Source organism: Callospermophilus lateralis, chromosome 9 (genome assembly GCF_048772815.1).
Source record: "Callospermophilus lateralis isolate mCalLat2 chromosome 9, mCalLat2.hap1, whole genome shotgun sequence".
In the NCBI taxonomy this organism is placed as follows: Eukaryota; Metazoa; Chordata; class Mammalia; order Rodentia; family Sciuridae; genus Callospermophilus; species Callospermophilus lateralis.
The window spans coordinates 54,735,149-54,754,225 of NC_135313.1; the positions used below are offsets into that span (position 1 = coordinate 54,735,149).

Below are 19,077 nucleotides of genomic sequence, written 5' to 3' on the forward strand. Positions count from 1 at the left end.
ATGTCCTGTTTCTAGGACGAAGAATTATTGCTCCGACCTCATAGTTGCTCTTTTCAAGGACTCGGGTTTAAAGGTTATGAAGAGCTATTCAAACTCATTTATTTCTGGTTCCCATTTCTACTTCCTGTGCTGCCTTTCAATGTGCACTGGGAGGCCCATTCATAGTCACAGATGGGTTAAAGACATATAGGCTTCCAAGATTATAAAAATGGAGATCATTCTCTTATTTATCCTTTCAGTCAACATTTCTTGAGCAAGTTGGCACACAAAGCTCATACACCTATAGAATCTGAAGATCAAAGACATCCTGAGAGATGCTGCCTGGAGTGGAACCCAACTCCAAACAATTGGCTACAGCTAATTAGAAAAAAAATTGTCCATTTTTGTGTTGTTTTCTGGTCTCTACATTTCTCTTTTCTGTGTTTATTTTTCATTCTTTTCTCTGGTGTTCTTTCTTCTTTTCTCTATATTTCCTCCTCTTTTTTGTTATCACATGATGCCATGCTATACTCAAACAGTCAACCTCGTCCTTTCTTGTTTCCTTCACTCATTATTCCAGAGTATCATATGTTTATCAGAAGATGAAAAACAACCCTCCACTCTGCCCAATTCAAGGTCATTGTGGCAACTTTAGACATCTGAGAGTATACCAGAAGTATGGGAGAAAATGTGTAAACCATTTAATGAGTGAAGAAAACTATTGGAAAAGGAATAAGGTTTTATGACTTAGAATGAAGGCTCATATATTTTGAACAAAAAGTCAGCTCCTGGATTAGTCTGGATTGCCTGGGTTTTGTGGTAGTAATAAACAACCTCCGAATGTCAGTGGCTTAATCCAAGAAGAGTTTATTTCTTACTGATGTACATGTCCATCGTGGACCTGTTGTGGACCCAACTCTACCTAGTCATTCTGGAATCCAGGTTGATGAATACTCAGTTGTCTCAATATGTTTCCAAGGTCACTTCTGCAGGGAAGGGGACAGCTAGTGGCTGTTCTATTGACAAGCAAGTGCTTTGGCTTGAAAGTGACACATAGTAGTTCTGCTCACAGCAACAGACAAATTGCATGACTTATTCAACTTGCAAAGAGCAAGCAGTACAGCCTCTATATACATGGAAGGAGGGGGGGTGCCTGACTTTTTGTGACACTGGTAGTGTCTGCCACAGCACTCAGGATGACCAAGTTTTGAAGTGAAGAATATAGACTATCCCAAATGTCTAGCAGCTGTGCTTGAAGGTTAAGTGTAGAATGAATAGACACACGTGTAGAGCAAGCACCCTGCAATTTGTAGCAACAGTCCTCAGCCCCAACCCCTCTGGTTGCTGTTCTGTAAGTATGTCTCTTTAGCTACATAAACCCCTCACAAACCTCCTGGCTACCTCTCCCATGGATCCTCGTTCATGAAGGCAGCATTTATAGTAAACTCATGCATGTCTTTTTATCCAATAAAACATCAATCTTAAATTACTAAGACAATTCATCCCTAGGATTGAAATACTCCCCTCAATTTACTTCTTTAATTAAGGGAGGTGTGGGGTTTGTGAATCTTGGGCCATTAGGAAGCATAAGTGTTCTGAGGCAAGACTGGGAGGTTATCTCTCTGCAGTGACAGTGTGGTGGAGCGAGGCTGCCAGCAAGCCAGGGTGTCAAGGATGACAGGACAGCTCTAGCTATTGTGGCCACCAACCTGAATACTTAGCCAAGTGCAACACCTCCCTAGGACACATTCTCACAAAGTGAAATTAACTTTATGGGGTGTGTGACAGTCAAGTGTTTTGGGATGCTTTTGCATAATGTCCCAGGAATATTTAGACTAGTGACTTTGGGGCAGCTATAACGTAATCAGCATAGACTTCTGGAATTCCTGGAACCCCAAGGATAAAGATCCTAAGGGTCATCCAGTAAACAGTGGGCACATCCCATGACCGATGGGCCCCCATTATAGGGCCCACTCTAAAAAGAGGAGAAAGCTGATAAAATCAGCCTGACACTATAATAGTTAACAACCGAGACTTCAAACTCAAGTTGATTCTGCATTTGTGTCTTAACTTTCCACTTAGGAGCTTGGGTGACCTTGGGCAAGTTACATAACATCTTTAAGCTTTAATTTCCCATAAGATGAGGATTAAAATAGTACTTGCCTCATATGCTTCTGAAAATTAAATGAGGTGATGATATTAGCATAGTGCTTGGCTTATACTGAGTAGTCAGAAGACATTAACTCTTAGCAGTTGCTGTTGTTATTAGTATTGTTCAGGGCAGCTAGCATGTCCTGGGTGTGCATCACAAGCAAAGTACTATGCTAGACACAGAAAGGGATGTTTGAGTAAATTGGGCAGAGTATCTGATTTAGGGATTTGCAAATATGTGTTGTGTGTGAAACAGAGAGAAAGAAAGAGAGAGGATTAGGAAATTTAAGAATGTTGTGGAGAGAAGAAATAAGATGGGAAAATAAAAGATAACTAAAATAAAAATAGATAACATTTAATTTGTGGGCTTACTCTGTAATAGGTCATTTGCATAGATAGATTTTTCCCGAACCAATTTCATCTAGTGTTCACATAACATTATTACTATCCCTGTTTTACATTTGAGAAAAATAAGCCTTAGAAAGATCAATTAACCTGCAGCGGCCGTCGTGTGGCTGAGAATGCGGAAGGAGAATGGGGCTGTGTGGTCCAGCTTGACTGAAGCACAGAATACTAACTGAGGGGCACATCATGCACCAGGTGTCTAGGGAAGCCCTGTCCACCATCACAGGTGGTCATTGCCATGCAGAATTCAAGGCCATCTTTTATATTGGCCTCAAAGTCCTTAATGGTGTATGGTTTGACCAAAAAGCAAGAGACTGCCTTTTGGTGATCATTATGTCCTTGTGAGTTTGGAAAACTAAAACGCATATTCAAGGTATCCCGAAGTGCAGCTTCAAATCATGGAGCAAATTCAGAACCTCCCAGGAAATGGAAGTCAAAGGCAAATTAGCCTGTATGGTGGCTGCCAGTGAAAATGCCATGGTGATCTAATGTTGGCCACTAGATGGAGCTCTGGGGGGCAGAGGGACACACCTGAGGACAGTGGACTAGTAGTTGGAACCCAACATGAAGAGGTTTTGTTTTTGTTTTTATTTTGTAGTACTGGGATTGAACTCAGCCTTGTGCATGTGAGACAAGCATTCTTTCTGCCAATTGAGCTATATCCTCAGTCCCACAGAGAGATTTTTAGGACATATATTTGTCTTTGCAATATTACAAGACTAAGACCACCACCAATACCATAGTTTTTACTCGCCTCCTCAAATCCCTACTAATAAACTTTACTCTGAGTTCAGAGATCAAATCAAAAGTTGGAAAGTATAAGAAAACTGGGGAGCTTTCTAGTTATTCTAGACTTTTGCCCCATTAGCACTTTTGGGGAAAAGGCAATCTCCATGTAAAATCTCCATTAAAATCACCTTGTGGGCTTACCTGAAGTTAGCACCTCCAGAATTCTTGTTCTGCCTCTTGGTTGAGTTTACCTACATGTGTCTTGATCTTATTCTTGATATGCCCCTCTAATCAGGTAAAAAAAAAAAAAAAAAAAAAGGATCGAAGCATTTCTGGATTATAGACCAATCTTAATGGTATTTGAAAATAAGAGTTGGGCTTGGGGGTTGAAGTTTTTCCCTTTTTTATTTGTGTATGATTTAGTGTTCATCCTGCACTAGACACTAAAATGCATTGTTTAATTATCTGAGCTCAACACACCATTTTATAATTCATTAGTTAGTTGCTCTTTGCAAAAGCTTATTTCTTATGAAACAAAAGTGGGAATCATGCAACTGGACTATTTATCTCTCTTTAGGGGTTGGGGGTTAATATCTGATAGCTCATAACATCTTTATTATAATGCATTTATAATGATTTACTGGAATCATTCTATGGCTAAGTATCTAATGTCAAAGCCGGGATCTGGCATGAAATAAAATGCTGTATCCTTGGGTAGCTCTAGGGGAAAAAAAGGCCTCAGCCAATATTTTCTGTGTAATTCTACAAACTGTAATAAGGGTAGGGGTAATTGCCTTAATGTCAATTAAGCTATTAATAATGCCCATCTTGTCATTCCTAAATATAGCAGTGTCTCAATCATACATTACTGTCCCCTGTTAAGGCTACACAGAAGTGAGATCAGGAAGTCTTTCTAGCAGCCAGTCTCATCTCCTTTACATTAGAGAAGGTTATTTATTTAGTTTTGATGAATATTTTCTACTTGATATGTATGTGGATTTGTGAGGGCAAGCATGGGGAATAATTGTGAGCAAGGTAAATGCAGTCCTTAAAACTGGCCCTGTTTCAGCTCTGCTCCCAGATGACAAGGAAAGATGCTCCTTACCAGGACCAGAATTCCAGGGTCCTACTGATGGGCCAGACAGTCCACTAACAATCACACAGGCATTTTAGCGTGAGGGAATGTGCCTTCTAGGTCAACCTCATGCTGTGCTGTATGCATGTTGTCCCAGGCCACACGGATGCACACAAGTTCTTCAAGGACAATGACAACAGGGTAAAGAGAATGACGCAGAGACACTGTCACAGAGTGAGGATGCCAGCAGTTCATCAGCAAGTTTCAGCAGACAAGGTCAAGGCTAATGGCACATTTGGAAGAAGGAATGGGAGATGAGCTGTGGGAGTTTGGTAAATGGGGAGATGTCTCCAACTCTTCCCCAATCAGCTCTAAATCAGGACACTAATCCACAGTGAAGAAGCAGGACAAGACCCTTCTTTAGTTGGCACTTATAGTCCTCCTGGGTGAAGATTCTGAGCAGACACATCCTTCTGTACCCCCCGCCCCTTGCTGGCTGCTTGGTGAAGTGAACTTCTACTTGATGATATTTAGAGCTCATTAATTTGTCCCAAGGAAGCTTATTGTATGGCAGTTTAATGACAGAAACCTGTTTTAATGCAAATGGACATATAATCCCACTAAGCCACTCTGAGGGTGTAAATTTAAAACAATTGCTAGGAACTGACACCAGAGTTTAATAAGATGGAGGGCTAGTTCCTAGATCCTGGTACGCCCAGGGGACCCTGCTTGGACACCCAGCCCTGGCAGTTTTAGTGCAGCCGTCTGTTACCATGGCAATTAAAAAGGAGGGGGCTTCAGGGAGCTCTCTCAGGTGCTGGGGACCTGAGGGAGCAGAGCAGGGAGGGAGAAGGCATTCAGGGAGGAAATGGAAGGTGAGTGGGGGTCCTCTACCAACTATTCCTCAGGGCACAGGTCAGGGAGGATGAGACTGAGACCCAGGAGGCAGCTTTCTCCTGTAGCTTATTATAAATGCCTGATGCAAGCAGATTCTCACAGAAAGAGCACAAAACCTTTCCTGGGACCCCTGTTCTCCCGGCAGGTAAAAGGGGAAGCCTGCCTTTTAGGGGGCAGGGGAAATGAGACAGAGGCAGGAATTGTTTGTGAATATTTGCTATATTATAATGCTGTTGGGTACTACATCATTCTCCAGAGAGCCCTGAATAAGGTTATTATGGGTGAAGTCATTTTTGTAATAAAGTTGGCTGTAACTCTGGGTCATAAATCATGGGTTCTGGGACGAAAAAAAAAATTACTAAACATGCCTCTGTTACCACAGACTGTCCTCCTTTTAAATACTTTGATTTTACTACAAATCTTCCATTGACTGAGATGGGGGAAATACACACAATGAGCAAATGATTCCTTCCGTCCCCAGCAGCAGCCCCGCCGGCATCTGGGCCTCCCAGAATGATTTCCTGAGGTGTGATGTTATTTATAGCATGCTTTCTCTATCAAAAAGGCAAGCAGCATCCCAAGTGACCCCGGAGCATTTGCATCATTGCTTCTCTTGCTAATTGATTCATCCCTTGGCAGGGCCTGAGACACGGGCTGTTAGCCGGACACACTCTCTCCGAGCTGCGGACCCTGTGGATTAAGGTGCATAATAAGCAAAGATGCTAATAAAATTGTTAAATGTCAAAACTGCAAAACCCACACCCATTCAGAGCCCATTCGCTCTTCTGGAATGATTTGGTAAAATACCATCTCCTCCCCTCGTCCTTTTCTCAGTCTAAACTCCATAACCTTAGTTAAGTAAGGGGATTAAGGACTGTTATTAACAACACTGATTGTTTAATTTCTTTCATAACTTCTTCCTTTCAAATAAGAGTCTGGCACAGAATGAAAAGGAAGGTTATCATATGAAGTGCATTTCAGATGTAATAAAGCAGAAAGGAGAGGGTGGCCGCAGTGGCAGTTGTAAGAGGGACGAAGTGTGGATCTCTATAGCTCAGTGGCTGCAAAGCAGAAAATGAAGATTGTAAAAACGTCACATAAAGAAAAAATGCACAGTGGATTCGTTTTGCGATGCCCATAATTCAGTAATGCCTTTAAGTAGCTAGAAGAAATATAATAAATGTTTTTCCACAACATTGATCATACTGTATCAGAGGAAATATTAGTGTGCAGGGAGCCATGATTATACTGGTAGTAATTCTCGGTGCAGAAAACTAGTAGAAGATGGGACCCTTTATGGGCCGAACTTTTATTGGCTGCAGTTATTTACCTTTAAGAATACACCTAATACATTGTCCTATAGCTAAATATTTTTGTGAAAATTCAAGCCAGTACTACCAGTAAATCAGAAATCCTGCCACCATTTTATAGAAAATATATATATATATATATATATATATATATATATATATATATTTTTTTTTTTTTTTTTTTCCTGCAGATGCTCTGATATGTTCCAGAATACAAAAACCAGCCAATTGACCATGTAAAAATTCTAGAAGGCCTGTAAAACAGATTCTTCCTCTGTATTCTGGGCTCAGGATAGGGGCAGACAGGTTTATGGCATGTGATTCCATCCAAATGCCACGTGTATATATAACATCTCTCTAAAGAAATTAAATGGATTATTAGATTATATACTGTAGTAAAACTATACCTGGAGCTGTGGACCAGGAAGAGATGTACACGGTATACACCTGCTTATTTTTTTTTTTTTTTTTTTTAGGTTCCTAAAACACTGAAGAAAGCTCTGCAAAACAGTCTTTTCCTTTAGGGAGAAAAGAAGGAACTGATTCTTCATGCCAGCCTCTTGCTCCTCAGACTGGTAGGAGCTGGTAATGCGTGGCCATGGTGACATTGATGCAGGAGGCCCTTGTGTGCTAAGGGAAAGTTGCACCTTCACTCTGCATGGGCTCCAGATAGATTCCAGAAATCATCTGATCAGGGTTCTGGGTGCATGAGATAAGAGCTGGGTCAGCCAGACTCCTGCAGAATTAAAAGGAGAGGTGAGACTCAGGCATGCTAATCCTCCATATATTCCTGATAAAGTCCTGCTATGAAAATGACTGAGAAGCTGGGAGCCAGTGGAATCTTGGAGTAAAGATACTCTGAGCAGTGTTAAGAGGGAGGCATTCTCCAGAATCTTCATAATCCAGCCTGCAGTTCAAAGGCTTTGTAAATGCAAAACAAACTGGTTAAAGGCTGCAAAATCACTTGCTCTGTCTCAAAGCATCTCTCCCCTAACTCCCCCTGACACAAATGGGAATCATTTCCCAGAGCAAAAAAAAAAAAAAAAAAAAAAAAGCCATTCCTTCTCTTTGTCCTGGTGCTCTTTACTTAATACAGCACAGTTTCCACCCATACAGTTTCTTTCAATCAGACACATTTTGGAGAATGATAGTTAAAAGAAATTTGGGGGATTTTTAAAAATGGAATTATATCTCACTTTTACTATTTTCTATTGGAGTTGTATAGGTATTTTGTTTGTTTATTTTGTTTTATTTCCCCCTGCTCCCCACAAGGAGAAGAAAGTTCTTCCGTTCTCCAGAACTTTTTAAAAGAGGAAGGTGATTAAGGGGAAACTGATGTTTACAGAATCTTAAGATTGAGAAGCAGCATGCCTGGTGGTAGTCTCTCTGAAGGAGTGGAAAATTCAGAAGTGGTCACTGGTACGCTCAGCATTGACACGGAGTGAACAGCTTATAGGCTGATAGGATGTCACAGCCTCTGCTAGAGTTCCTCCCCAGCACAGGGCTGGAAATGCTTTTTAAGCATATTTGTTCAAGTGGCATGTTCTACAGCAGCAATGGCAGCTGTTTTCAGACTTTTTATTAATGATTTAAAAAAAAAAAAACAAACTTTTACTTACTGAATTGCCAGTCAGTTGAAGGAGTGTAATTTAAAACAATTTATTTTATTATATTATTTATTTATTTATTTGCAGTGGAGGCTAATATCTCTTTGATTTTCCTCTTAGGTATGTTAATGAGCCAATTGCTAAAACTCAATAAAGATCATGAGTGTTCTTGCTCTTTTCTTTCTTTCGTTCTCTTCTTCTTCTCCTTCTTCTCTTTTTTCTTCATTTCTTTCTTTCCTCGCTTTTTGGTTCATTTCTCCTCTCCTTTCTCTTCTTGATTTTCTTGTGTTTTTTTTCTTCTTTTCCTTTTTGTCTTTCTCTTCATCTTCAATAACTTGGAAAAATCTTACTTCACTTCTTTAAGTAATTCTGTAACAATAAAAGTGCTCAGGGTCACAAATGTCTTCCTGTGCACAGTGCTGAAAATGCAGTCTCTGTTTTTCCTGGGTGTGCAGAATACAAACCACATCATTTGTGCTTGTAAAAATACATACACATGCTAGCAGGGCGAGAGAAACCCTTGGAAAGCCGACCTATTGCAATTTTAGCAAAAGTAAAACCAGGAAAATGACCAAACACCCGTCTTTGGAAACTACTTAATAAAAAAAAGTATGTCTGCCTTATTTGCCACACATTATGAATTATTGACATATATATTGCCCAGATAAGGAATTGAACAATACAGCATTGAACAATACAGAATATTTGGTTATAATACAAAACTTTTAAAATATTTTAAAATGAGATACAGTTGTTATTATCTCTTCAACCACTAGATGTCACTGTTGCACACACCTGGCAGTAAAAACTTCCTATCTAGTGGGACAATCTGAAACTGATATTTTAAGAGCAGTTTCCTTCAGCTCTCTACCTTTTGATTGAACACATGCTATCAGGCTAAGATGACTCTCTTCCCCATTCAGCACAGTCAGCTCCATTCTCAATTATGCTCCTCTACTGATAATTGTTCAAATTTTCGTCAGATGAGAGTAAATTAGAAATTCTTCACTATACTTAACACTATATTTCTTTACTATGTCTTTTATTACACAGCATTCCCAACATTGTATATTAATTGTAACCATCACATTCTAGATATCAAACGGAGAGAAGTGAACAAAAAAACATAAATTGCCCTGTATCTATAAAGTGCCCTCTCCCCATCCCCAAATTGCTCACAAAGTTTTCCTATCTATTTGCTCAACCATCTTCCCAGCACCCCTAGGGGGTCACCGGCTCTAATGCTCTTATGAGTCAAAGCTGACCTGTGAAATAAATGGAATGAAGTCATTATTTGCACAGGCATCCCAGGAGTAAAGCAAAAGCAAACATTGAAAACTGTTCCAGACAGCTAATTCCAGTTTGCAAAAGTTAACTTCAGTGGTTCTGATTTTGTGGAATTACTTTTAAAATATCTTAATTCATGGACACTTTAGTTCTTATTAAAAAAATTTATTTAAAAAATCTGGACCATTTTGGGCAGCTGACATTATACAGAAAGAATATCTGAACATGATTCCATTCTGGAAAATAAAAAGTCTGGCCTAGTTCAATCACTAGATAGAACAGCACCATAAAAAATAAATGGGTGAACAATTGAACAATAGTCAGCCTTTTCTATGTTAGGAGATGACCATGAGCTTCACCAGAGATATCCAGTTTAGTCTCTTTCTTTTGACTAAAACCTGCGGTTGCTTTTTTTTTTTTTTTAACTTCCTCACATGCCTTTGCACTGTTAAAGACAGAGCTGTTCTTGAAGGATTGTCGGCCTGGATTTTAGCAGGGGGAGGGGAGGTGCTGCTCTCGCTTCTTGTGAATTATCAGAGAGCGGAGCTGCCTGCCATCTATGGGATGCTTTGATCCAAAATTTCAGTCATTGTTTCCACATTTAGGGGCTGGAATGAACATCAAAGAAGTGGGTGTACGGAATTTACTGAATGCCAAAGAAGTACAATAACATACAGAGGATATAAGCAAATCCCAGTGGCAAAATTTGCTGCCAATTCTTACGCATAATAGAGGCTCTGAAGTGACAGTCTATCTTTGACAAATGCATAATGATATCAACGCCAAGGGAAGGAACTAGCATGCTGAAAGGTGAATAAAAGAGTTGGGAACAATTCAGTGGACTTACACATTTCCTCCGTGTGTTTTCTCACAACAAGGAAAGCAGATGACACAAATGCATTAGGTAATCTTTGGCCAGTGCTGCAAACTCACCAGCAGGTTTGAAGGAACCTGGCTCTTTCAGGATCCAGCGCTAAAGATGAGAATAAAATGTGATCAGAAATCAGTCATCCTCTGGAGGGAAAAAAAAAAAAAGGAGGGGGGTTGGGGGGAGTAAAGTGAAAATAGCTCTCTTATTCTGTCTTGGATGGTTCCAGATTTTAAAGCCCATATGTTGTTTGCTATAACTTCTTCGCCTCCCAGGGCCAATGCATTCCAAACGCGTCAGTGGTGCACTGAGGAGTCTCAGAAGCTAGGGCTCATTTGTATCCATAGTCTTTGTTCAAATATGGATTAATTTTGGTTAATTTCAGTGGGTGCACATAAAGTAAAATGCACAGAACTGAAACCACTGAAATCGGGCCATTGTGTGATCATCTAAAAACCTACTTTTCAAGCTCCTTTAAGTTTTATTTTTGAAATAAAAACAATAAAATGACTGTAAAAAGTTTTCAAAAGCGTTGACATTATGAACAATTGCTAACCAAGGCTATTCCCAGAATGATCAAACAAATTTCGACATAATTCTAGAGAAGTTAACTGCCCTGCAGGGCCACTGTAAACATTTCATTCAGAAGGTGATTTGATAAGGATCCTGTGGAAAATGGCTTCTGCCTCCAGGGTTTGGATATCTAAGTGGATGCACATTGTGTTGGTGTCACCAGGGCTGGCATCAGAGGGCAAAGGCAAAAAATTGCCCTCAAGCTGCAATCCAAATAGATGAAGATGAGGGTGGAAGGCATTCTGTAGGCTGCTCTAAAAATCAGACTGGATGTGGATGTTCAGAGGAAGAGGCTCAAAAAATGCCATAGTACAAGGAAACAGTGTACAGGGTTCATAAGCACAGACTGTCAGTGAATAGGATACAACAACATCAAGATGTGTGGGTTTATTCAAAATCCTACTTGATTAAGTAAGAAATTGGGCCAGCTGCAAATACAGCCGGCATTTCTGTCCTTGCTTTTAGACAATCAGAGCAGATTTGTTTTTATAGACCCAAATCATTTGCAACCCAGCCTCACAGTTCTTCTGCACTCTTTGCAAAAATTTCTTCTATGGCCTTGCACTGCATAATAAAAGGGCTCTTGGAAAGATCCTGCTCTGTTTATTGTGCATGTTAAGTGAATGCAATGATTTTCATTATTTCAGATTCTATAATGAAATGACTGAGTGCCCGGCAACGTTAGAAAATGGACAAACAAGCATTCAACTGGCTGGATGAACCATGGCTTTCTGGCATTAAAAGTGTAATATTTACGAGTTAATTTAATCATAGAAGAAAATATTGAGTAGGTGACTGAGTAAAATGATGACTGTGTATTATGCTTTTGCCACGCAGCTGGATAAACATATTCAATGACAGACCTTGGCAAGAACTGCAGAGATGCTCTTGACAATGGCATGAATAAATATTAGGTGCTGTCTAAAATTCACTACATTTGGGGGCTTGAGCAAAGCCAGGTGAGTTTTAGTAGAAAAAATGTAGAAGGAGCCATGTGTTGCACGTTGGGATTATGTAAACACTGGAGTCCTTCTGCTGCCCAGGAATCGCTCCAACATTTATTTTCATCTACATCACTGAGAGATTTTCTAACTCATTATCCTCACTTCTAGGAGTGTTTTTGAGCATGAGACCTGGATTTTGGGAAGCTCATGGTCCATTTTTAAGTGACATGAATGTGGAGAGAAAAGAGATCTGGCAAAAATGATGGTGTTTTTCAGTGACCCCATCCAATCTGTGTGAAACAGCAAAGTTAAAAATTCCTTTAGATTGCTTCTTGAATGAATTTCTTTACAATGTAAGAATTTCTGGTTCCAAAAAAGAACCAGAAATGAAAAGAACACTTGAAGAGCAGGATCCAGCAATATTAACAAGTCACTTAAGGAAGGATTTGTATCTAAGGTCAAAGGAATCAGTGTGCAAGAAGGTGTCATAGAAATTTATCATGATGGCCATTGTGGTTATTTTTTTTTCCTCCTCAGTATTGTTATTTTAACCATAAAGAAAATTTATTAAGGTCTTGGGGGTTTCTGGAGCATTTTCACTGTCTCTAAGACAACAGGAAGGAGAAAGAGGAGGAAGAGCAGAAGCAGAGGCAAACAGAAAAAGAACAAGAACAAAAAGTTGGTTTCTGAGTCACAATGCACGTGCCATAGGCTTCTGCTAAATCAGTGTATTTCCTGTATTGTTCTCTATTTATCCTTTGCCTTCACATTGGAACATGAGAGAATACACTGGAGAGGTTGGTAAAGCCTACTGCCGAAGCATCCATGTGGCGTGGAAATTCTGGATTCTCATCTCCATTGTGTGATCTTGGACAAGTCACATGGCCTCTCTGAACTTCATTTTTCCATCTACAAATTATAATAATATCAGTTCACCTGGCTTTAAGAATGTGGTTGTAAAAGGAAAATTAGATCATCTATCTAAACTAATATTTTCTTTTGTTTTAAAACTATACCATGCTTTTTTTACACTGCTTTATTCCAGAAAGGATCTCAGTTGCACTCAGAGAAATTAAAATGAAACTTTAAAGTATTTTTGTGATTACTATTAATATCATCTGATATATTAAAGCAAATATGGTGAGTCATTTACTTAATTTTTCCTTATATTCTTTTGTAGAAATCTCTCAATATCTTCATTTTCACAAGAAAGTCTAGCTCACCTCCCAATTACTTTGTCTTTCTAGTATCTTCCTTAATTGGACACTCCACTTTAATATCTCTTTAACAAATGAGTATCTGGAGGGCGTGAACGGTGAAGACAGTGAAGACAGAAGTGGCAAGAAGGATGTTTGGGAGGTGAGATCACCATGATCTGGTGTTGTTTGGGATGTGGGGAAGTGAGAGAGACAGGTGACAGAAATGCCACCCAGATATCGTGTACAGAAAATGGAAGAAGGGAAAAGATTTGAAGGAATAATCAAGAAGTCAGTTGTGGGTAAATTCAACTTGAGATGACTATGAAACACCCAAAAGAAAAAAAAATCCAAAGAAAGACCACGTAGGCAGCTATAATGACAGAAGAACACATGGCTTTGAAGGCAAAAAACTACATTTACAAGCCTCAGGGCTCCATCGATGTGTGACCTCAGGCAAGAACTTGCTCTTCCTAAGCCTTGGTTTACTCATCTCTAAAATGGCATCATTAGCACATATCCCATCACCTGCTTGGGAATATACAATCTTTTGAAGGTATTTTATAAGGATCTGTACTACTTCTTGTTATATCTAAAGAGACATAAAAACAACACAAAGAAACAAAGTGGGCCCTCTTTCTCCTTGGGGCTTTGGAAGCTAAGGTTTTGCAGACCTGGCCAAGCCTAAGAACAACACCAAATACACCTGGTCCAGGAAATGCAACATAAATGGCATCAAAACCCCCTTACTACAAAGATACTAATTTCTGAGTGAAGTTCACCACAACTTTCTGAGCAAGATACATTTTGCTAAGGTGTACAAGTAAGACCTGAAGAAGTGCAGGTCACCAACATCAGGCCCTGAGTACATGTGATAAGGGTGTCCAGCCTCCCAAAGGCCCAAAGAAATCAAGTCTAAAATTCCAGAGGACATCATCCCTCTCTCCATCATCCACCCAAAGATCACAAAGTGTGTCCATGTGAGCCTTGCCAAGTATGTCTGGCTCAGCACTCTGGAGGCCCAGGGAGAGGTTCAAACCAAGACCTGGGCTGTGGCTCCCAAGGTGTCCACAAAGGCTCCAGAGCAAAGTTCTCTGTCTACCCATGTGAGAATGGAATGGTTGGTGTCACCTGAGTGTGGTGTCCTCCGGGGACATTCATACAAATAAACCTGAGGCAGGAAAATGAAAACACAGAAGCGGGGAGGGGAGAGAAAGAGAGAGAGACAAAGAAAGAGAGAGAGAAATTTGGAACTGCCTCTCCTGGAATCATCCCCCTAAGTAACAGACATTGTCCTCCTCTTGGCGTCTCATGCACTCACCTGGTGCCTTTGCTCATGTCTTGGCTTCTCCCTCCTCTGTGATTCTCCACCTTCAGGAGGAGACCTATGAGCATGACCTCACCTCTAAAGGTCCTCAGAGTTAATGTGAAGAAGTCTCACTAGAGATTCGTGGTTAATTAGGATGAAGCTCCTGGGCAGGATTCATGACTCTGGAATGTTATAGGATCCCAGTGAATATTAATTGGTTGGGAATATAACTTCATCATTTTACTACTATGTTTTCAACTTGAGGGAAGGAGAAGAAACTTTGGTCAGTAGGGAGAAAAGTTTCCCTCCCTGCTCACATGGGTTTGAAACCATCCACTATCTCTAACCTTGAGTACTAGGTTGGCCACAGAAACTGAGAAGGGACCATGGCTGTGGAAAGATGAGCAGGAGCTAATTATCCAGCACCACCATTTGTGTTTTTCCCAGGGTGACTTCTCTAAACCCTCCCTACCTGTACTGAAAATCCATGTGTGATTAACTTTTTTTTTTGACCACCCCAAAGCCAAGCAGACATTCTGGTTGCCAAGAGTGGTGGGGGCACTTCTGATTACTCTAGAGGTTATAGGAGTGGAGAAAGCAGCTCCTCTTATACAGAGTGTATGAAGGTTCATGCTTAGAATAATAGGGGACTCTCTTATATATAGACTTTGTGAAATTCAAACATTTATTAAACCCCAATGTTGGAGCAAGAAATATGGATACACCTGAAATGTTCCTTAGTCTTACAGGACATTTGGGTGGGAGTTCCTTTAAACTAGTAGGTAAAAGAGTTGGTTTTGGATAGTATCTTACTATGGTTTGGATAAATGTTTCTCAAAGGTCCAAATGCTAAAGTCTTGTTCCCCAGGATAGCATTATTGCCAGGTGCTGTGGACTATAGGGAGATTGGGAGAAGCGGGAGGCCCTTGGTCTTTGGAGGTGTGGCCTCAAAGGAAATTGTGAGACCCTGGCCCCTTCCTTCTTCTCTTTTGCTTCCTAGCCATGAAGTGAGCAGTTTGTTCTGCTACACGCTCCCCAACCCCCAGCATCACCATCTGGTGTGCCCTTCAGAGGCCCAAAGCAGTGGGTCCACCTGATTTGAACCAGAACCTCCAAAACCATGAGCCAAAATATTTTCTTCTTATAAGTTAATCATCTCAGATACTTTGTTATAGTGCCACAAAGCTGACCACTGCGTTTCTATATTGTGATGCAGCTGTATATAGGCATATATGTCTGTTTCATGTGTGAGAATTTACAAATACAACAACGAAAAATGTAAACATAAGTGAAATTATCTTCATATTTTCCAAAATTGATGCTATTTCTATACTAATAATTTTCCCATTTATATTCTATGAACCAATATCTGAACACAAATTTCTTGTTTTCTGGGCATTAAATGTCTTTTCCTGAACGACTGTCTCTAGCATATTCAGCATGAAGTCTTAAAATACTCTAATAAATAATCAGTTTTTAATAAATTTTCACAGCTGTGTAAGGAATCTTTGAAAGCAGACTTGATGCTAAACTCCTCCATGTGCATGTGCAGATTAGAATGTATATCACGTTAAAGAGAGTGGAAGACCATTGGCTATTTTGTATATGGAAAGGTCTGAGCTACTGTGACTAGGTCTCAGCTAGGATGATTTCATTAGACTTGCCATCCTCTGGCATGGATCTAACAGATATGCAGGAGAGCAGCCTGTTTGCCTCTCACCTTTGAGTGACCTTTTGGGAGGCCATCTTTGTGGCTCCTGTGTTTTTGCCACCGGATGACTCTTTGTCAAAGTGAAGGCCTGGGGTGTTGCCTGCATAGTGGCCATTCCTATAAAGTGGTGCTTCTCAAACTATCTGTGGAAGGTATCACTCCCCCTCCTACCCTCAAACTGTCACCTGCTGATATCCAGGAAAGTGCAGTAAAAGTAACATAAAGTGAAATAAAATCCTCCAATGCATATAAAAATTCAAGATTCATTTTTTTTTATTATAAGATTCAGCAGACATAAATGTTTGCTGCCAAATGGCTCTCTGTGTACTGAATGCTTCCTCTCAGTCCTGTGCTTGTCTCCACAGTAGCCAACAGATGACAGACCATGTGCCTCACTCTGAGCTGCAGTGTCATAGAGGACAGTGGGGAATCCAAAGGCCTGCCATGCTCACACAGTCTCCTTTGCATAGGGCTCAGCGGTCTCTCTTCCAAGCAGGGGACACACTATGGGTCAGCAGGCCTCTGTCCCAAGATTGAGGTGTTCAAATCACCATATGAAGCTGGTGCATGGGAGGTAACTCAGAGAGGCCAACTGGTGAAAGCTATGTTCTGCTACTGGCCATTCTCACAGCGGGGATTTACACACAGCTAAGCAGTAGGCTGTTTAGTGCCAACGCACAGGTGTGGAAACAGTTTGTGATAGGCAGGTTTATAGCAAATAAACACATTGTATGATATACTGTAATCAACTATATAAACAACTTTAAAATTGTCTATACTTCATATTTCTAGCGTTTGGTTTTGTTAATCATATGTCTTCCTGACAGCAATTAAATAACCTTGAGAGAAAATGTACACCTGCTGTCTCCCCTGGGGAACTACATCTCTTTTGTGAATGACATAAGTTCTCCATAAAATATAACTGAAGATAGGAGAATTGAATTTGGAGATATGTCTCCTTTCTCTCTTGTTTTATCTCCAGTTGAATTGGAGTGCATGGTTTAATATAGCTAATCTTTTTCTGGATCCCCATTCTGAGATTTTATTTAGACCAAATTATTTCCCTGAGGGGCAGATTTGAGACAATGGATAATAAATGAGGTTGTGACAAGCATCACGTAAGTGGGAAGGTACCCATGAGCAATCTTGGCCTGCACTGCCCTCTCCAGCTTCTCACCCCAGTGTTCTTGGTTCTGAAGCAGATCTCATCTAGCTCAGGAACACCATTTGGGTCATGCTTTCCTTAAAATAAAATCAAGCGTAGCAGAGTTGTCTGTTTGCTTGAAATCAGAACCCAAACAAGGTTCGTTCATTAGGAGCAGTTAGTTAAGTCTCTGTTAATTTTCAGGTCTCTGGGGCTCCTGAGATGAGGGCACAGAGCTGTAACTGCTGCTACTGCTGCTACTGCTGCTACTCAGAGCCACCATGTGGGTGATCAGGACTCTGGGCAGGTATGCCCCAGCCTGGCTGAGCCTGCATGACTGTCCTCTGCCACACTGGTTTGACAAGACCAAGTTTGGGGTTTTTGTGTACTAAGTCACATTTTCAGTGCTTGCCTTGGGAAGCAAAGGGTACTGGTGGCACTGCAGGGTCCAGAGTCACCCAAGTGCCAGAACTTCATGCATACCAACTAACTTCCCTTCCATCTTCAGCTATACCAACACTGGGCTGGAGTTCATGGCATATTTCTTTCACTTGGATAACTGGGCCCACCTCTCTTGGGCTGCAGGGACCAAGTGCATAGTCCTGACAAAAGCATTACAAAGCCTTCACAAACTAGCTGAGTCTGGTATCTTGAATCCTGGACTAGAATCCTGGGAATCTGGTTCTCCGTTACAATTTTTTGGTGAGTTTAGAATAGCTGTCCAAAAGAGGAACTTATGGTAAACCTTTATTACTCCCTCTTAACACAGTCCCACCTACTCTACCTACTTGGAAAGAAAAATGGCTTTAAAATCCATCATTTTGTTAGTATAAAAAACATGCCAGAGCCATATGACGTTATTATCAGGTGCAAATCGGATCCGATTCTGTGTGATGGAGAGTAGGAATGCCCTGATAGTTATCAGAATTCTACAGATACTCTTTCTTGACTCTACAATGATAACCCCATCAAGGACAAGGTGGTAGTAAATGACTGATGGGGTCAGAAATGTTCCTGTCACCATGGAGGATGCTATAACTGTCAAGATAAATTCAAGCCTGGGAGGTTGCCAGACCACAAACGGGAGATATATACCACCATTGACAAGAAATCCTGGGCTACCATCACAGCGTGACATCGGAAGTAAATCTGAAATCAGTTCTGACCTGGTTCAGACAGTAAGTTTGGGAAGCAACTATCTTCTCAACATTGGAACAGTTAAAGATAGACAGATGTTTCCCATATTTCAATAAAGACTTCTTGTCATTGGAGAGAGGTTGAACATCAGTGGGGAGTCATCTTTGTCTCTAAACATTTTATGGAGGGTGTACATACACCTCAAAAGCTTCAATGGTTTGTGCCATTTTTTTTTTTTTACACTGGACAGCAAATGAAGTCTTAAACCTTGAGTTCCCTATTACTGTCTCAACTGCAAAAGTAATAATGTTAGGAATATAGTATCTGAATGGTCTACAAGCCTGAGTAAAGGCCTCCTCATTTCTCTGCCTCCTTGCCACTTCTGTACTCCTAGTTGAGGTTTCTTGGACTGTAAAGCTGGCAGAAATGGACGGATCATTGGAGTCTAAGAGGAAAGGATCACTGCTTGCTAGTTTCTGCTTTGATTTGCCTCTTAAGGTACCATCATTGTAAGTAACTGACTTCTCTTCTCCACCTGGAGATGGTTTTTCCAACACTTTCTGATCACAGATACTGAACACATTATGCTGATGGATGGACTCAGGATCTGAGCTCCATGACTAGCTTACCTCTTTCTGGTCAGCAAAGGAAAGCAGTGGATAATTAAGCTCCAGTTAAGTTCATCCAGCTTTGGAAATTATCTAAAATGGAAACTTCCCTCTATTCTGTCTTTGATGATCTACTTGCTTACTAAT

At 40.5% G+C, this 19,077-nt stretch overlaps 1 pseudogene; it reads left to right on the plus strand.

The window, feature by feature from the left end:
* The first annotated feature begins 17,718 nt into the window (after positions 1-17,718).
* On the plus strand, positions 17,719-18,643 carry LOC143407537 (tissue alpha-L-fucosidase pseudogene; annotated as a pseudogene).
* The last annotated feature ends 434 nt before the right edge of the window (positions 18,644-19,077 follow it).